This window comes from Vigna umbellata, chromosome 4 (assembly GCF_029865625.1).
Source record: "Vigna umbellata cultivar VRB3 chromosome 4, Vumbellata_1.0, whole genome shotgun sequence".
NCBI lineage: Eukaryota > Viridiplantae > Streptophyta > Magnoliopsida > Fabales > Fabaceae > Vigna > Vigna umbellata.
This window is the reverse complement of record NC_142168.1, coordinates 7,388,854-7,410,956: the sequence shown is the minus strand read 5'-3', so window position 1 is coordinate 7,410,956 and position 22,103 is coordinate 7,388,854. Positions and strand designations below refer to the sequence as shown.

The 22,103-nt window shown below is 34.2% G+C and overlaps 1 pseudogene across 1 annotated transcript; it reads left to right on the top strand.

Annotated features, from left to right (window-relative positions):
- The first annotated feature begins 16,375 nt into the window (after positions 1-16,375).
- Positions 16,376-18,827, top strand: LOC124834667 (protein BPS1, chloroplastic pseudogene; annotated as a pseudogene). Its single transcript, XR_015786089.1, has 2 exons — positions 16,376-16,535; positions 17,535-18,827. The product of XR_015786089.1 is annotated as a protein BPS1, chloroplastic pseudogene (transcript).
- Positions 18,828-22,103: the final 3,276 nt, after the last annotated feature.

The window sequence follows — 22,103 nt, the reverse complement described above, 5'->3', positions numbered from 1 at the left end:
TGACCCACGACGACTACGACAAGAGGATCGAACTGTTGGAGGCCGACCTAGAGAAGGCCAAGAGGGAGTCGGCTGATGCAAGTGACCGCCTGGCCGTCACCCGAAACGATCGTGAACGGCTCTTAGAAGAGTGCTGCCAATTGAAGGCGTAGGTCTCTCGTCAGAGAAGCTTTTGAGAACGAGCTTCTTCGGTCAAATCGAGCTCTTACCGATGATCTCGCTAAGGCAAGGGAGAAGATATCCGAATTAGAGGCGGGTATCATCTTCGAGCACGAGGAGGGTTTCAACAACTCATATGAAGCCGGCCGGCCACATCGCCAATTAACCAGATTGCCTATATGGGCCGACCGGTCGTAGGACCAGACTTCGGGAGACCGACCAGTCGTAGGACCAGACTTCGGGAGACCGACCGACCACATCGCTAATTAACCAGTTTAGGATTAAGATTAAGGTAAGTAGTCACTAAAAGCTATTGGGCTGAATTTGGACCGTGATTAACTTTTCACTAATCCCAAGCCCATAGAAAAAACTATAAATACAGATCTAGGGTGAGTGGCAGTTAGGTTGCATTTACTACACATTTGTTACTGTTCTATTCAAAATGCCATTGCTCTCAAACTGACTTTGGCATCGGAGAATCTTTGACAGGTCTCCACCCGTACGCAGAGGAGGAAATTGAGGAGGGAGGAGCGAGAACCGAACGGCCGAGAGACGAGAAGAGGGAGACGTGGATGTATTAGACGACTCAGCTCCTACAACCGAAACAGTTTTTATTCTTAATTGGTTTTTAATAATTTGATTATTTGATTTTTATTCTTTTAATAATTGGATTAATTGGTTTTTATTCTTTTAATATAAATGAAATAACTATAAAATTTATTATTTCATTAAAAATAAATAAATTTAATTCAAATCTTTATATAAATAAATAAATTATTAAAATATAACAATTTAATTAAAATAAAATTTAAAAATAGGATAACCGACAATTTAAAATAAATTATTAATTAATTAATACAATTATTTAATAAAACCACCCAAAATAAATTTTTAAAAAATTAAACAGAACATTAAATGGCTAAAACAATTTAAATAGAACATTATAACCACCAAATATAACAGCTACTAGTTTACTAAATATTAAATATAAATTTAAAAACATTAAAAAAATCTACATCGGATGTCAAAATCCGATGCGGGCTGAAATTGACTCTCCATATTCGATCGACACCACAACACTATAAATCCACTATTCTATCATCTTTCATCATACTATCAAAAATGCCAGAACACACCAATGCTAGCTATAAAAACTAATAAGACCACCAACCTTTGGGACGACGCGGTTGGTTGCACGTAGAACTAGGTGAGTGGTTGCAGACGACGCGGGTGGCTGTAGGGAGAATTGGGTCGGTGGTTGCAGGGAGAAAACCAACTTAAACCGAACACGAAGATGACGAAGATGTGGTGTGGTGTGCGCCTCGGATGTGCCTGGAAGCACTGGAACAAGACGAAGCCGGTGCGTGTCTGTGAGGTTGGAGCAACACTGTGGTGTCTGTGAGCTTCGGGCAAGAGTATGATGTTTGTGAGACTGGAGTGCTAGGTGCAAAAAAGGGAGAGGAAGAAAAGAAAAAGGAGTGTGTGCCTTCACAAGGAGAGGAAGAATGTTAAGATATGCCAAATATTTTATTAAAGGATATTAGACAATCAAATATTATGTTAGTTATAATTTAGATATTATTATAATTTGTGCAGATTTGTGCACCTGTCATTCCTTTAATAGATGAAGGATTATAGGATCCTTAAATGTATATATATGGTACTCTACTCTTTGAAATAATATATCAGAATTATTCTTTAAACCTTTTATTATGGTATCAGAGCCAACACTGATATCCTTTAAGACATAGGAATCAATGCCTTTTTTCATTGAATATTTCTGATGGCTTCTTCCGATGACAATCAATCGGAGAAACATGATTATGGAACTTCCGCTGCTTCCAAGAGTTATATTTCTACTGCTGTTGGATTTGTGACCAAGTCAGGTGTATCTAACTCTACCCTTAATCTTTCTGTTGTTACTAAGGATAGTAATTGGATAATTGATTCGGGTGCTACTGATCATATGACTTGTGATCCTCATATATTTACTAATTTTTCCTCTAATTGTTCTAAAACTGTTATTATTAATGTCAATGGGGTCTCATCTCCTATTGAAGGTATAGGTACTATATCCCTCTCACCCTCCTTATCGATTCCTGATGTTTTATTTGTTCCTACATTAAACTGTAATCTTATCTCCGTCAGCAAGTTAACCAAATCACATTCTTGTGTTGCCTTATTTTACCCAACCCATTGTCTTTTTCAGAACATCCATTCCAAGGAGAAGATTAATAGTGGTAGAGAGAGTGAAGGACTGTATTATCTTGAAAATGTCTCACAATCAAACCATAATAAAGGATTGACTTGTCTTGCGAACGATCACAAACAAGATAAAAACAAAAAAGAAATTTGGTTGTGGCATAGACGGTTGGGACATCCCTCTTTTGGTTATTTAAAAAAATTATTCCCATCACTACACATAATGGAAAAAAATGGAAAAAAATGGTTTATCAGTTTTGTTGATGATTATACTCGGGTAACCTGGGTATATTTGCTTAAATATAAAAGTGATGTGTGTGATGTGGTTCGTTCCTTCTATCATTTGATTGTTACACAATTTAACACATCTATTAAGGTCATTCGATCAGACAATGGAGGAGAATATTTTAAGACTGAATTAATAGAATTCATGAACTCTAAAGGCATCTTGCATCAAACTACATGTCCTTATTCACCACAACAAAATGGAGTGGCTGAGAGGAAAAATAGACATATATTAGAGGTGACAAGATCACTTTTGATAGATGGTAATGTCCCATCTCATTTATGGGGTGAGGTTGTGAGCTCTACCGTTTATTTAATTAATCGAACTCCTTCTAGTGTGCTTAACTTTCGAAGGTCTTTTGATGTGTTGTCTGATCATTGTATCCTTCCTCCCATAGTTTATTTACCACCTCATATTTTTGGATGTGTTATATATGTTCACTTACACCCACATCAACGTACAAAGCTTGAAGAACGAGCGATCAAATGTGTTTTTGTTGGGTATGGATCAACTCAAAAAGGTTATCGTGCTTATCATCCACCATCAAGGAAATTTTATATTTCTATGGATGTGACATTTAATGAGCATGAATTTTTTTATGTTGATTCTCCACTTCAGGGAGGCAATGAAAGTGAAGTGCATAATCATGATGTTGGTATGTTTGATTGTGAAGATAAATTATTGTGTGAGGATCATTCTGCAGGAAATGAGCCAATCCTAAATATGGACCCTTCTTTTCTGGATAATAGTGTCTTTTGATCATAACCAATTGGCTAAATCTTCTCCACAGGTTCAACTTGACTCTTTAGAGGTACCTTATGATACTATCTCTGATAATACTAATGAAATTGATCATGGAATTGATTCTTGTCTGCGTGAGACCACCAACACACCCAACACTGAGTCTACTATTGTTCAATATATTCTTCCACCTCGTTCTATCCGTGGTCAACCTCTAGTTAAATATGAACCAGACCTCCAAGCCAAAGTTAAATATCCCATTAGTAAATATGTGTCATCGCACAGGTTATCTCAGTCATATGCATCATTTGTATCTCAATTATCTTCAATTTCTATTCCTAGTAATGTACAGGAAGCTTTGGTAGATCCTAGATGGACCGAAGCAATGGTTGAGGAGATGACAGCTTTAGAAAAAAACAACACTTGGGATCTTGTGTCCTTACCAAAAGGGAAGAAAACTGTGGGCTGCAAATGGGTCTTTACAATTAAGCATAAAGCTGATGAAACTATTGAGAGGTATAAAGCACGACTTGTCGCTAAAGGTTATACTCAGTCTTATGGTGTAGATTACCAAGAGACGTTCGCACCAGTAGCCAAACTCAATACTGTGAGAATACTTTTGTCGCTAGCTGCAAACCAAGATTGGCCTCTTCTAAAATTTGATGTGAAAAACGCTTTCCTACACGGAGAAATTTCAGAAGAAATTTATATGGATTCTCCACCAGGCATGACTGATTCAATTGGAATGAAGATTTGCAAATTAAAGAAGGCTCTATATGGATTAAAACAATCCCCAAGAGCATGGTTTGGAAGGTTTACCAAGTCTATGAAGGCTTTTGGCTATAGAGCGAGTAACTCTGATCACACCTTATTTTTTAAGAGAGGAAAAGGAAAAATTACAGCTTTGATTATATATGTAGATGACATGATTGTTACAGGAAATGACCAAGATGAGATTTCTAGTTTACAACAATACCTTGCATCTGAATTTGAGATGAAACAACTTGGAAATCTTAAATATTTTTTAGGTATTGAAGTAGCTAGATCAAAACATGGTATTTTTCTATGCCAAAGAAAATATACTATTGATTTACTATCGGAAACTGGGCTGCTTGGGAGTAAACCAGCTGATACACCAATTGAACAAAATCATAAACTTTTTCAATGCTCAAATTCAGCAAGCATAAATAGAGGAAGATACCAAAGGCTGGTAGGAAAATTAATTTATTTGTGCCATACACGTCCAGATATCACTTATGCAGTGAATGTTGTTAGTCAATTTATGCATGACCCACGGAAGCTTTATATGGATGCTGTTGAAAGGATTTTGAGATATTTGAAGTCTGCTCCTAGAAAAGGAATTTTGTTCTCAAATCATGAAAACTTAAAGGTAGAAGGGTACACTGATGCAGATTGGGCAGGTTCAAAAGATGATAGAAGATCTACCTCTGGATACTTTACTTTTGTAGGAGGGAATCTTGTAACTTGGAGGAGTAAAAAACAACCTGCAGTAGCAAGATCTAGTGTTGAAGCAGAATTCAGAGGCATGACACTATGTGTATGTGAACTTTTGTGGATTAAAAATGTGCTATCAGATTTGGGCTTTACACAAAATGAACCTATGAGTTTGTACTGTGACAATACTTCGGCTATAGCAATTGCTCACAATCCTGTGCAACATGATAGAACAAAGCATGTGGAGATTGATAGACATTTCATCAAAGAGAAGCTTGAAGCTGGAATAATTTCATTTCCTTTCGTAAGATCAGAATTGCAGTTGGCTGATGTTCTCACCAAAGGAGTATCAAGAAGATTGTTTAATGAGTCTCTATTCAAGTTGGGAATGTGTGATATCCATGCACCAACTTGAGTGGGGGTGTTAAGATATGCCAAATATTCTATTAAAGGATATTAAGCAATCAAATATTATGTTAGTTATAATTTAGATATTATTATAATTTGTGCAGATTTGTGCACCTGTAATTCCTTTAATAGATGAAGGATTATAGGATCCTTAAATGTATATATATGGTACTCTACTCTTTGAAATAATATATCATAATTATTCTTTAAACCTTTTATTAAGGAACGTAAGAGTGGGAGAAAGAAAGTGAGATGCGACAGAGAAAAGGTGAGATGCGATTTTCAAAATGTACAGATATAAGAATAATAACTGTCAGTTTGACCACTATTAAATATCTTTGACCATTATTAAATATTAATACAATTTTAATAAAGGATAATTTTAGTATTCTAATAATAGTTGGAGGTACAGGATGATATGCTTGAAGGTGCAGGATGAAACATTCTCCGTCTTGTTTTGGTGGACTTGTGAGCCACAACCCACATTGACACACCTAATTATGCAAGATTGTTTGTTAGGTTAAAGATAGAAATGGATTGACATGAAGGCTCATTGAAGAGGATGCATAAATGAGAATCATGTTTTTTGGTGGTTTCAAATTGATTAAGTTGTTTTGTCTTTGAAGGATTTGGAATATCGTTGCTTATTAGGTTGGAGATGTTGGAGAACTGATTATTGAAGTTGAAGAAGATCAAAAGCATGTTTTCACGATCCCCTTTGGTAACATTGAGACTCTTCACAATTTGTTAAGTCGTGTCTTAAATGCAATCATCAATATCGACGACTCTACCAGGATTGGCAGTGGCGGTGCGGTGGCAACATGTTTTCCTCCATCAAAATAGTTTTAGGTTTTTTGCATATTTATTTGTTTTGAGATTTTTTTTCCTTATGAGTGGAGAATAGGTGAACTCAAGAATTTAGAGTTCTTTTGTGGTTTTTTGCATATTTATGCAGGATTGTTTGTAGGGTTAAAGATAGAAATGGATTGGCATTGAGGTTTATTGGAGAGGGATGCATAAGTGAGAGTCACTTTTTTTGTGGTTTTAGATCAATCAAGTTATTTTGCCTTTAAAGGATTTGGAATCATCGATGCTTATTAGGTTGGGGATGTTGGAGAGTCGATTATTGAAGGTGGAGAAGATCAAAAGCATGTTTTCACAATCCTCTTTGGTGACATTGAGACTCTTCACAATTTATTGAGCCATTTCTTTAACGCAATCATCTATATCGACGGTTCCACTAGGATTGACGGTGGTAGCATGTTTTCCTCCATCAAAACGGTTTTAGGTGTTTTGCATATTTATTTGTTTTGAGAATTTTGTGGGTGTGTGAATGGAGAATGGGTTGACTGAAGAATCTAGAGTCAAGGAAATTCCTTTGTGGTCTTTTACATATTTATGCAAGATTGTTTGTAGGGTTAAATATAGAAATGGATTGGCATGAAGGCTCATTGAAGAGGGACGCATAAGTGAGAATCACTTTTTGTGTGGTTTTAGATCGATCAAGTTATTTTTGTGTTTGAAGGATTTGGAATCATCGTCGCTCATTATGTTGGAGATGTTGGAGAGTAGATTATTGAAGGTAGAGAAGATAAAAAATATGTTTTAACGATCCTCTTTGGTGACACTAAGACTCTTCATAATTTATTAAGTTGTGTCTTGAATGCGATCATCTATATCGACAGGTCCACCAAGATTGGCCGGTGGCAGTGGCAACATGTTTTCCTCCATCAAAACGGTTTTAGGATTTTTGCATATTTATTTGTTTTGAGTGTCTTTTTTTTTGTGTGTGAGTGGAGAATAGGTGAACTCAAGAATTTAGAGTCAAGGAAATTCCTTTGTAATGCCAATAGTAGTTCACCAACTTGCCCGTAACCTTTCCTTCTTCTCTTCCTCTACGCTCATCTCACTCTTTCCGCAACCTTTCATCACTCTCAACAATTCTTTTATCCTCTGTCTTAGCCACATTTCTATTGACATCATTTTGAAATGTAAAGATATTTTGGTATGATCATTTTATTTAGTAAATTGTATTATTATTTTTAAAATTAAGATAACTCGTCCATATTTAATTGAAATTTAAATAATATAAATTTGATTCACCAAACAAGTTAAATGGTCAAATATGGTTTTAAATGTTGAATTTGAATAGTGTTGGATTGGTAATATTGAACTTGAATCCGACTTAACCCAACTCTTTACTTTTGGCTTATGTATAGTATATGAGTATATATTTTTTCCCTCATTTAGCATTCAATCTTGGATTCTTAATTGGTTTTTGTGCTTTAAAAGAATGTTTTATTTAGAATTTGTTATTGTTGAGAAATGAACTTTAAGCCTAATTCAACCCCACAAAACTGGCTTCTAAGGTGAGGTTTGCACCCACTTATATATTAAAAATTTGTCTTATCTCTAGTCGATGTGGGACTTCCAACACACATGTCATGTCGGTGTATATACATCTCGAGCGTGAGACTAAATGTTAATGGGTGGTCCGTTAGTGGCCCGATAGCGGGTGGAACAATATGTCCACACAAATATCGCCAGGGTAGGCTCTAACCTGGTTCTGATACGAAGTGGACATCAAGTCTAACTCAACCCCACAGAACTGGCTTGTAAGATGAGATTCCAATAGCGGACCGATAGCGGTTGGAACAATATGTCCACACAAATCTCGCTAGAATAGGCTATATAACATATCTCTTATACCATGTTAAGAAGTGAACTTTAAGTCTAACTCAACCAAACAAAACCGACGTGTAAGGATCTAATATCATGTCAATATATGGACTTAAACGTCTGATACCTAAGTCAAATAATTAGTACCATCTAACTTATCAATTGATAAATGCACATTGACATAATTAATATACATGGACGGGTCAGAAGCCACGAACAAGCAAGAGAGTAAAATCCTAGAACTCAATCCATATATTAAACCTCACCTTACAAGCCGGTTTTGTGGGGTTGAGTTAGGCTTAAAGTCGACTTCTTAACATAGTATTAGAGGCAAGTTAGAGCCTATCCTATGATATTTGTTGTTTGTTGGGTATGTTGTTCCACCCGCTACCGGCCCGTTATCGGACCACCCATTAAATGTCTAGTTTCACGCTCGAGATGTATATACCTCGATGTGAGGGGGTGAGTATGTTGGAAATCTCACATCGATTAAAGATAAGGTTAATTTATAATATATAAGTTGGGATGGCAACGGGTCGGGTCGGGTACGAATAGTAGAGCTGTCAAAACGAGTAACCCGGCCCGACCCGACTCGACCCACCACGGGTTGGTGGGTTAAACGGGTTGGCTCATTGGCTCACTTAATTAACTTTTGTTTCACCCTCTTCTTCTCAGATTCTTATAACATGTTACTTTGATCGATCAAATTGAAACAATAATAATTGGACCAATTGATATAAAAGAAAATAAAACAAAAGAAATATATTGTTATATATATATTCTAAGCTATCAAACATAAAATTTTGTCAATTAGTTTAACGAGACATACACAACCGTTTGACCAAGAAACTACATATAGTTGTTAACAAAAATATATAACACAAGATAAAACTATCATGCTTGTAGATAGGTCTAAAAACAAGATAAAACAAATGATATATTCCTGAATTATCCAATCTATATTATTATCCATCTATTAAATTGGAGTCTTGAATGGATAAATCTACAGTATTATGCTCTCTTAAAACATTTTCTTCTTTATCTCCATCTATAATATTATCCAATCTATAATCTTAGGGTTTTATTTGCAGGGGGGAAGTTTTGGAAAGACAACAACGCGAAAGACTCTATTGCTAAGTAAATGTTGTGCGTTTTGAATAATTAATTTAATTAATTTGATTTCAATAAAAAAATAGGATTTGAACAATTAATTTGATTTAATTTAAAAAAATAGGTGGGTTGGTGAGCCAACCCGACCCACCACGGGTTCAACTCGTGTGAGCCGGGTCAAAATTGGCTCGCATAAAAAATTTTACATTTTTTTTCAACCCAACCTGGCTCAAACCCGTGGTGAGCCGGATTGGCTCACGGGTTTCAACCCATTTTGACGGCACTAACAGATATTGTCTACCCGCAACCCGACCCGCTGAATAAAACTGTACCCATTACCCGACATGCTACCCGTTGGATATCCGCATAAAAAAAATCCGCGGATTTTTTTAAACCTGTGGATACCCGTTAGATACCCGTTTTCAACCCATAATATTTTTAAAAATTTATTTTATAAGTCAGGAAAAGCAAAATAGAAAAAGAATTGTGAGGACTAAAAAAAGATATAGAAGATAAAATAAAATAATTATATACAAGAGTATCAATTGATTCCAAAATCTTCATCAGAAAAACCCTAGTGCCACCCTCTGCACTACACTTGAGAAATCACCGATGGGGAAGAAGCGAAAGGTAGCACCCAAATCTTCTAAATCCGTCGAACCTCCGCTCAAGCATCACCAACCTCCGCATGACGGCATGCTAGCTGGCGTCCATCGACCCTTCAGTAGCAGCCAAAGCTACAGACAATGCCTTCCTCAACGCCGACGCTATCATCGTTAGCTTCGAAGTACACGCAGAGGAAGAACTACGTGACCAACGATGGTGCAGAACTCAATTCCAGAAGTTTCTGGCGTTCTTTTCACTGTTTGAAGAAATTGAGGAGGAGCCTTTTAGGTTGGATAAGGTAACAGGGAAACTGAAAGAGGCAAAAAATGAAAGAGGCAAAGATGAAAGAGGCATAGATGAAAGAGGCACAGATGCAACCTAATGAGGATGGGCCTTTAGAGGTTGTTGCACAGATGAAATAGGAAGAGGAAAAAAATGAAACCTATTTTTAAAACTAAGGATAAGAACGCAATTTTAATTTTTTAACGAGTATAATACCTGCACTCGATCTGTTTATAAGCGGGTATTAAAATACCCGCAACCCGCGAATAGTAAATATCCATGGGTATCAACTATCCATTGCGAATTTTATCCGTGGATATCCGTGGTGCGAAATTTTTGTCATCCCTATATATAAGTGGGTGCAAACCTCACCTTACAAACCGGTTTTGTGAGGTTTAGTTAGACATAAAGTCCACTTCTTAACAATTATATTGAACTTATTGAGCATGAAATACAAAAACATGTTAAAAATAACTTTTTAGTTGCATAAATGTTTTTTTAGATAGTTTGATGTGTGTTAGTGCAGTTGTACCTATATTGAGCTCATGGAGATGTGAAAATAAATTGATTAAAGTTTCATGACATCTAAAGATAAATCCAAGAATATAAAATAATCAAAACCACAAAAATTCAAGCCAAACATTGCATGAAGAAGGCAAGAAAATGATAAAAAAAGTGAAGAAATTTGGCTAAGCTATGAAGAGGGACATGTAACAAAAATTGGACCTTGCGGATTTATCTATTTTTTTCTACAAAAAATGTTTTGATAGTTGGTAAATATTTATGATAAAAGATAATTTTGGAGAAATATATCTTTATATATTATTTAATATTTTTAAATAATTATCTTATTTAAATATATCACTAAATATAAAAAGATAACATTTTTCAAATCTCTTTGAATCTCGCAAGATACTTTAAATCTTTTTAGATATCCACAACAATCAAATGTATCTTGAAGAAAATAGATTATTTAGAAGATAATTGGAGGAGATTACATTATTAGAAAAAAATATTATAATAACAAAAAAGACCAAAACAAAGTCTAATCCAATTTCTATACAAAGAGACTTAAGGAAAAACCTTAATTGGAGCAGAGGAACCCTTTGAGGGCCTAATTTCGTCCTCTCTCATATTTCATATTCTCCATTGTTAGAACCCATTAAAACCCACTGAAAACCCCAAGTAGTGGGAGCCAAATGTCAAGGAGAGAGTCAGAGTTTCAGTTAGTGGAAAACAGGTGGTTGTAAGAGAGTGGTCGTTCGGTTTTAGTGACGACAGTATTTAATGCCAAATTTCAAATGGCGTGCCACTTCTCTGCATGTTTTCCTTCTTCTCCAAACTGCTGAAACCATTTCCTCCTCCTTCTCTCTAAATCTCCTTCATCTTCTCTCTAAGAAAATCTCATCTTTTCCCCTTCCAATCACCTTTCAGGCACCGTTTGAACTCTCCCAGCGTCAAGGGCTTTCGTTTAAAACGACCGGGTTGTGGTTCTAAGCCGGTGAGTTACTTTCTCCTTAACACGTTTGTTCTTTTCGCATGCAAACCCAAATTTCTGGTTGCTTGAGCGAATCGTATTATTCTGAGTATTTCTGGTCTTCTCTTTGGTTCAGTTTATTAAAGCGTGACTGTCGAACGTTAAGGTCTTTGGTAGTGGTGAGCTCTATTCTGCATCGGTGAGCATTCGGTTACGTTTAGAGGTAAAGGAAGCTTATATAATTTGATTAAGATTTTTGTTTTGAACATTTGTATATTCGTATGATACTTTATTTGATTATTTGATGAGTATGAAATGTGCGTGTTACTGCATGTTTGGATGTGTGGATGGATGATTGATAAATGGTGTGAATTGAGTTGAGATAGGGTTTGATCTTCAAACTGTGGTATTCTGAATAAATGTTGTAGTATGGTCGAGCGTCATTAGTGATCGTTCGATTCTTCATGGAAGTGCATGGTCTTAAATGATTTCTCATGCTTTAGGGATATTGTCTAAGATTCATTTTGTAATACTCTGCAGAATTTTGTAAACTATAACCGAGAGTCAATATTGACTGTTCAGTTTTCCTTTGAGCGTTCGTTTAAACTAAATTCTTCTTCTGTAGAAAATTTCGTTCATGAAGATCGTTTTATAATATTAGATATATATATATATATATATGTATGTATATATATATATACATATATATATATATATATATATATACATATATATATATATACATATATATATATATACATATATATATATATACATATATATATATATATACATATATATATATATATATATATATATATATATACATATATATATATATATATATATGAGTGTTCGGCCTAAGTGTAGTTCTCCTTTAGGTTTACTAAACAGTTTAGTTAATGTATACTATACTACTTAAAGTCGTAGATGTTATCGTTATTTTTCATTAAAAATAAGTGTGGCGCAAGTGTGTGTGTGTGTGTGTGAATATATATATATATATATATATTCATTCATTTTATAAGTTTTGTAGTGCTCGGTCTTGGACGAAGCGTTCGGTCTCAGTAGCGCTCGTTCTTGATAAGTACTTGGTCTTGGACCAGCGCTCGTTCAATAGTGTTCGGTTTCTACAGGGCTTGGTCTTAAACCAAGGGCTGGGTCTCGTTTCAGTAATCTATTATTACCGTTTTTAGAATAAGAGTCTTCAGCCAAACTCAATAGCGTTCATTACTTCATAGTTTCTCATCAGTTATTAGTATTGGGTGTCAAATAGTGCTGGTCTTTAAAAGGTGTTCGACCTAGAGTCTTAGTACTCGGCCTAGGCTTCGTGGCATCCGTTTTGAACTCTTAAGGGTCTGTTTATTGAAGTAGATAAATTCGTAAATAGCGCTCGGTCACGTTAGTTTCTAAGAAGTGTTATTCCATTCGAACTTGTGCTAGGATGAGAAAGTGTGATCTTATTTCAGTTGAATGTATTGATGGTGAAGTATAAGAGAATTTGAAATGTGATGCGAATGAAATAGTTTGGTTATGAAAGAGTATTCCAAGGAGGAATATCTTAGAAAGTGGTTATTGATTGGTAAAGTATGAATGTGGGCAAAGCTTAGCGGGCGTTTATCCTGATATTTCATGATTACTCGTTCTCACGTAGAGAGGAGTAAGTCATGTGTGAGAATGGCAGGAGGTCCTAGTCTATAAGGTTAACTTGGACGGAAAGGATTAACCTCGGGTGGCAGCTGTTGAGGGTATCCCAGTTACTACATCACCCGGGTGCACAAACGTCGCAGCTACACAAGATTCATACAGTCCGGACAGTCAGAGTCAAGTGGTCGGTCGTTGTATGCCATGACGTATGAATTATGGTTTGGTTGTTGTTTGATTTAATCACGAACATTGTATGTTTTTATTGAATTAATTAAATTACATAAGCTTACCCTATTTATTATCTTGTCTGTGTTGTACGTTCGGCTGTTTGTCCTGTTGCAATGATCATCAGTGTGGATGTGAGCAGAAGGAGAAGAGTTGCTAGAAGAAACACTAGAAGAGGTGGAAGTGAAGGCCGAACCTTAGGAACGTTCGGTTAGTTTTTGGCCTCTTCTTTTGAAGAACCATTCGTTATAAATTTATTTTGTAAACCGTTTGGTCTAGTTATAGCCATTGTACAGTTTAAATTCTGTAGGCGTTTGTAAGGCCGTTCAGCCATATCTGTGTCTCCGATCTTTTGTAAGACTGATCTGTCATATTATTAATATGTGATTATTCTCGTATATGGTTTATACTGTATTTTTGGGATGTTACATCCATCATCTCTTTTTCTACTTTAATGTTATTTCTACATTCAATAGAGTGTTAAGTCTCTAGGACTGATTTTGCTATAATTTTTTAATGGATTCTGATGTTAGAATGAAATAATTGATTTGTTCCTTTTATTATTGTTGTGATTTATTTTTATCTATGTCTAGCTTTTTAATCAAGTATAAGTAACGATTTTTATATTGTAACAAAGTTAACATGATGTTAAATCTACATAATATATCAATAATATAAGTTTAAGTGTTTTTAATTTTAATTAAAAATCTACTTTAATTAAATTTAGAAACTTTCATTTGATTGAATGAGTTTTTACCAATAATTGTGAATATACTTTGATTAAAGGTGAAAATTTTAACAAGAATTAATCAGGAATATACTTTGGTTAATTAGTTTTTAACTTGACGTAAGAGGTAAAAGAATATAATGATTAGACATAGTATGACCATTCGGTCAACCATGAACCAAGCGATCAACTAGTGTACGGTGCCATATGAGCTGATCGGTAAACTGATTGATCGGACTAAAAATAGAGTTAACTTTAAGAATAATTACATTAACCCTAAGCTAGATCATCATCGTTTAGACCGTAATTAGGCCATCACTAATGAGAAGCTCATCCTAAAATCTATAAATACATGTTTGGTATTCAGGTTGTTGGTTACATTGATTGTACATTTATTGCTAGCTTTATCAGACAAACATCAACTTTAACATCAAAGTATCAGACAAACATCAACTTTAACATCAAAGTATCAGACAAACATCAACTTTAGCATCAAAGTGCTTTCTACAAGTAGCACCTTAGTCTGACCGAGTGGTAGCTAGAGTGGATTGGAGGTAGAACTAACCTGAACTTTTATATTATAATCATTTGGAGAAGCAGACTTAACATTGATCCCTTAAACCGAAATATTCTAATTAAGAACTTTTGATAATATTGCTTGTTTATTTTTCAATATCAATTAACTTCTAAATAAATTAAGTAAAAGTTGATTAAACTAACACAAAATATAAATACAAAGAATAACATTATGATTAAAATATATTTTGATAAATTTAAATTAAATTATTTACGTAAATTTGGATTTCATTTCCTCCTGACAAATAACGAAATTTTTTAGTCATTTTCTGATTAAAAAATGTTCTTACCCGAAATTTGAGCGTAAACTTTTAGACATTTGGCAAGATCATAATAGTGGTTTGATTGTTTCTTTTATTTGAAAATGGTCTCTTTGCTCTTGATACGAGGGATATCCAGTTACGAATGATTACGTGATGCTCAAATTAATAATAGTGTTAGGATATTTTAAAATAAGATGAAAGTGATTATTCATGAAGGAATACTAATTGTATTTATAGGATCAACATGAATTATGAGTCTATGTTTCTATTAGAATAATACCTACTTAAAAAGTATAATAATAATATAATAAATAGTCATAATGATAAATAATAATCAATATATTAAAGTATCGAGATTCAGTTATAATATATACATATTATCTAAGTAGATAATAAAAAAACTTAAAATATACTTTTGAAGTGTACTTTTTAATATACTTATTCTCCTTTGATAGAAAAAAAAACTTATGAATGAGTAAAAGTAGATTAATAATGAATGTAATATATATATATATATATATATATATATATATATATATATTACTTTTCAGAATTACAAATTCATTATATATGAAAATAATTATGTAAAGCTTATCATTTAAGAATTCTAATGAGTCAAACTAAAACATAATTAGAAGCTTTGCATATTCTTAAACAACCAAAATATTAACATTAAAATACATTTATTTAAAGTAAATTATGATCATTTAATGAGAAAATATACACTTTACGCCAAATTTTTAAATATTTTTTTTAATAATGGAATAAATGTTGGGAGATGCCATCATCATTTTAGTTTACAAGGAACTACAACTTTCACTTAATATCTAAATATAAAAATGTAAAGTTAATTTTAATATTATAACTTAATATAAAAGAATTCAATTTATTATCAAATTCCTCATTGAAATTATAATTTAACGATAAATTAGTCCCACGGGCAAAATTTTCCTTAGTTTAAAGCCTAAATTTTGTTTTTTTATTATAAATTCTTTTTCGTATCACGAAAATAATGAAATGCCATTTTATAATTAGAAAAAAATAGGTTATATTTTAAAATATAGAAAATTTTTATACAACGTTGAATCACAAATTATACCACGTAATATTTATTGGTTAATAATAAAAGAAATATTTTACAGTAACTATGTACGCGTTTCAACAAATAAAAAAAAAATAACCCTTTTTCCTTAATATTTGAGTGTGGTACTGACAATGTAAGAGAACCGTTAGATTAAAATTGTAAAACGAAAACTTACACTTCTTAACATTTATTGAATCACATAATAAAAGCTTTAACTCAACTAAAAATAGTTATTTCCTATGTTGTTACTAACCTCTTTATCAAACTAAGGTTTTCTCTCTTAAAATAGCTTTTTTGAAAGATGTAAAATATTAAATAGTCATACCAAAGAAATTGAAGAAAGAATCCCACACGCTTTCATTGGAAAATTATCGCTCTTCGGTCAATATAAACGTCTCTTAAGAAAAGATGGCCAAGTTACCAACAATATGATAACACGTATACACTTTCAGATAATTTGATGCCAAACGCGGTAGCTCTATTATCACCTCCCTTCCCCATCTACCACCAACAAATATCGATTCACACACGCACAAACCCTATCGAAGGTGCAAACCCAAACCAACAACCCAACCCTACTCCTCTTTTCCGATCCGATCCTTTCCGAGGTTGTTTTCTCTCACCCTCTGATCCTCTCTCTTAACATATTTCTCAATCAAAGTTTCGATCTTTTAATTTTGTGTAAATCTCTTGGAAGAGAATCCCCCTACCCATTTTTGCGTCTTCTAGTTGAAAATATTTAGAATCGGTAGAGTTCTCCGCGTTGATTTTTTCCCTAGTTCCTCGATCTATTGTGTCCGGTGAGGTTCAGACGATTTACTTGTTTTTTTTTTTGTAACTTTTTTTGTTTTAATTGAAAATAACAACGTTTTCCCTTTGGAATTTATTGATATGGCTATATACCTGACGTGTGTTGAGGGATTGATGGGTAGATATTGTGTGAAATTTTTAGCTTTCTTGATTTGGGAAAAGGGGGATGAGAATTTTAATTTGCGAGCTAAAATTTTGGGAAATTGAAGTGTAGAAGCAGGTATAATTTTGATTGGTCACAGACTTTGTTAATTTCTCTATTTCTGTCTGGTCTCGTTTGCTTTTGTAGGGATACATTAGTTTTCGACTGTTAGTTTCTGATTCCCTTACGAGTTCTTTTCAAGATGGTATTTCTGATCTAGGAATTTTGTTTCTTCAATTTTCGGTACTTTTTTACTTTGACTGCCTTACCAGCAATAAATATTTGGGATTATTTTGTCAAATTTATCTCGCACCTTTTAGAGTCCGAAATTTAAAGCAAATTAAATACTTATCACAATAATGGCCTTAGTAGAAGGGGGAAGAGAAGGAAACGGTGTTTTGCAGTGGCTATGGAGGGTAGTTTTTGTGACATTAACCGTGCCAGTGTTATCATATAAAAATAATTGTAACTGACCTCTTCCTTTCTCCTTTTTAATACCGTTTTATAATCAAAACATACTATTCAGGCGCAGAAATACTAAACTTATTGGATAAATAACACGTTGTGTACTGCTTTTTGTCAGACTGATTCTTGATAGATATTTATTTACTTTTTCATTAATGTCTTATCTTACTTCCAATCCTTTGTGTCACAGTAAAAGTTCAAAATGAGTCGTGCCCAGGATGCAAACCGATCATTCTTCCCTTTTGGAAATCCTTTTAGGATGATATCCCCTAAAGGCTCTAAAATTTCTCATCAGCTTTTGTTAGTATTACAAGCTTTCGAAGCAACTTTGGAAGAGAGGCTGACAAGGCTTATTCCCGAGAGCAAGGATGAGATCCTTAGTTTGTCTTGGATGACTTTGGCGATGCGGTTACTCTGCGAGAGTCACAGTGACATTAAAACCCTCACAACAGAGCTTGAGCTTCCTGTTAATGATTGGGATGCGAAATGGATAGATGTGTACTTTGACATTAGCATGAAGTTGCTGGATATATGCAATGCATTCAGCTCTGAATTATCACGAATGAGTCAGGGTCAACTTTTACTTCAGTGTGCGTTGCACAGTTTAGGTTCCTCCTCTTCAGAGCAGTATGATCGGGCATGTTCTTCATTTGATGGTTGGAAGCAGCATATTAGTTCAGGAAACCCTAGGATTGAGAAATGTGGAAGCATTTTGGATGGTCTTCTGGGGTCACTCGATCTTCCTAAGGTTAAAAAGTCTGCAAAAGGAAAGGTTTTGGTGCAAGCTATGTATGGAGTCAAGGTTCTCACAGTATTTGTATGCAGTGTGTTTGCTGCAGCCTTTTCAGGGTCTACAAAGAATATGTTGGACTTGGACGTGGCCGATGTATATTCTTGGGCTCCGACCTTTAAAAGGTTGCAAAATCTTGTAAATGAGGAAATTAGAGTTAGGTTTTCGTGTGGAAGATTTGCTGTGTTGAATGAGTTGGAATCTGTTGATTCCTCTTTAAAGGAATTGTATCCTATTATCCGGGGTGTTGTAGATCCCACTGAGATGAAATTGCTTCCGGAGATTGTTGGGCAATTAGGTAGATCATCGGGGAATCTTTCGCAGGGACTAGATCTTCTTGCAAAGGAAGTTGATAGCTTTTTCCAAGTGGTTTTGACCGGTCGTGATGCCTTGCTATCAAATCTGAGGTCGGGTGCTACTGTCATTCACAGCAACGTCGGTGTAACGGAAATGCAGAGATAGTCAATTGAACGTGTTGCAAACTAACTCTGGTACACACAGATGGATCTAGGTTTTTGGTTTTCTGTTTTATGACTGACGATGCTCAATCATGCCTAGCTTATTGTATGGATGTTAGAATGATTAGTAGATTATGTGCCTGTGTTATTGTTCTGAAATGTATATTTGTGATGTAATGTGTAATGTTAAATACTGAAATATATATAAAGTTACTTCTGCTCATAGAAGTTGTAATTTGCTGCCCTTTAATTCTTTCTCTTAATTGATTAATGAAATCCGTGTGATTTAAGAAGCTTAAAATGAAGTAATTGTGTGAGGGCTATTGTCAGATTATTATATTTGTGATTGCATCATGTAATATAATCTGTAGCATGGTAGTACACATTCAGAATGTTTAAATGTCAGAGGCAGATAAAGAACTGGTGATACATACGAAAGACAAGAAGTCTCAGATTGAGTTATGAGCTTCGACTCTCTGTTCTTGAACACGGGCGTTCTATTTGGTGAGCTATTTCTACATTGTGCGTGCAACTTACTATTTCTTAGATTGGTTTCTCTTGGACTCTACTTCTTTGTGTACGCTCTCTTTTAAATTTATTTTGGTTATTCAGGACTTGATCGTCGGTATTTAATTCTGGAGTATTGCGTGTTATTTATTATATTGTATATTTTTATCATCTGATATTTTGAAACTATCGGATCAGTCACTTTACCTTCAAATCAAGGTGCTACATCTAATTCTGATCTCCTGTCACCTAACTCAGAACTTCTTACAATTATGTAAGTTGGGAAAAGAATTTACTGCTCTGCATTACTTGTTGAGATATGTGAAAATTGAGTTGCTTTTCATGCTGTGTTGAAGGCATTGGGGACCAAGTTTCATCACGCTCGATAAGCTCCTCAGAATATCAGGTGGTAGAGAAATCAAAGATTTGGACCTCTTTAATAAATTGATAGCATTCTCTAAAGATAATCTGGGAGAGCTCTGCAAGCTGTGTTGAAGAGAGCAGAGACCAAGATTTGTCCAAGATGATCTTTTATGAATCGAAAATGGAGAAGTAATCTAGTCAAATTCTCCTAGCGAATAAACCAAGCCACATGCATGCTATGGATCTTGTGAACATCTTGGTCTTGCAACAGCCAGCCTCTTCAACATTTGCTTATTTTTTTCTCATGTTTTTAATTTCTGGTTGAAATTAAGTTACTGGAGGCAACTTTTTTGCTGGAGCATTTTAACTTGATACTTGAACATAAAGCTGTTAAATATATTTCCAAGAATTTTATCAACCATGCGAACTTTATTCTAGATGATTGTTTTTGGCAGAGGATATTGTGTTTTTTACAATAAAAACACTCTTTTAGTACATGCCGACGTGGTGATTAAGTGTTCTTAAATACAAATAGATGAAACTACTGTTTAAATTACTTTTGTTTGTTGTTTTGCATAATTATAATATTATAGTTTATGTACAATGATTAACAATAGTATATTATGATTTTATAAGATTAAATTTATTTTTAACATGTTTTTAATATGAAAAAAATTAAACTATACTGATATAACTTAAAAAACTTACTAAATTTTATGCTGTTAATTATTTTTAATCAATGGATTATTCTTAATATTTAGTTTTTGAATAATTTAGGATATTCTTAATCAATCATAAAAGATATATTGGTTTGCAATTATTTTTGTCACATGGTAATTCATTTTAGTACTAACACAGGCCAAATAGTAAGTGAGTTTTGGCCTCTTTTCCTATACTACATGCGTTTGTAACATCTCAAAATATAATATAATACTATATCATAGATTAATCACATATAATAATATGATAGATCAATTCACATAAAGCTAGTAAAGTATTTTAACATTACAAAAGATAAACTAAACCTATTGACCGAACGATCCAATCTAAAACTATACACAACTGATAACCGAACGGTCTTAACCTAAGCAACAAGATCCTCACTTTCTAACGCTTGCTCCACCGAACACTCATCGCTTTCTGCTCACATCCACAGGATGATCATTGCAAAAGAAAAGATAATCGGACGGACAAAACAAGAAAAAACAAGAAAGTAGGGTAAGCTAATGTAATTTAATTATAAACACATATGCACAAAGTTCAATACATATGAAACCGAACGGTACATCATGCAAACACCGAATAGAATTAATCACATACAAACTAAACACCACCATTCATATATATATATATATATATATATATATATATATATATATATATATAAATCGAACGACTTGACCATTCGGATTGTATGAATATGTAGCTACATTCGTCCTTGCACTTGTGGTAGTGTAACAGCTGACACCAATCAAGCTACTACCCAAGGTTAATCCCATAATACCTACCTCGGCACCCTGAGGTGGTAGGACCTCCTACTATTCTCACAAATGATATACCTCTCTCTATGTGAGAACGATACTCATAGAATTTCAGGATGAACGCCAGCTTAGTATATCCATATTCATACTTTACAATTCAATGATCATACACGAGACATTCTGCCTTGTAATTTTCTTTCACAGTATTCAAAAGTCCAACATTCTCATATTTAACATAATCTATCATTCATTAATTATATTTTCATTCACTGAATAAAGAGAATATGTGAACGTTGGAGATTGAACACCTTCGCATTACCCAACCGAGAGAACCGAACGGTTCATAAGAGACAAAACAGAAGAAACTAATCGAACGCTATTATTGACCGACCACCATAGAAACCAACTAGTAGGAACTTAACCCAACCCGAAGAGTTTAAACCACACACTCATAGCTCAAACCGAAACTCTTAAAAACCTATACCAAACACTATACTAGGTCAAGTACTTAGAGATTATTGGATACTCTATCCAGATCGAACACTAGTTTAATATTAGAACACTGTGATTAGACCAAACGATCATAAATAGATAATACCTCTAATAGACCGAACTCAGTTAATGACTAAGTATGTAACATCGCGAAACAGTCAACAAAACAAAACTCTGAATAATACTCCTTAAACCAAAACAAGATATTTTTCTTAATTTCTAAAACCTCCAAACTTGATTTCTAATTTATTTTAAACATATTCCACTGAACCTATTACACACTGCTCACCACTCACATTTTCACATACTCTCTTCCCAAACAGAACTGACCGAACGTTCTACAATAGGAAACTCCAACCCAGTTTACATGTCTCCACCAAACACATAATTTGAATACAATTCAATCAAACATACCATTATTCATACATGCAAGCGTACACACATCAATTCAAAACACAGAAAAATATAATTAAATCACTAGCTTCCCTTGCCTATAATAAACTAGGCACTTCCTAAGCTTCCACCACTTTAACTAACCAGCAACCACTTCTAAAGCAACCCACTACAATTCCGATCGGTGAAAAGGGACCAATCAGAGGATCAAAACAGAAACAGGTTCAGAGAGAGATAAAGAACACATGCAAGCTGCACAGTGCTAGCATGTTCCA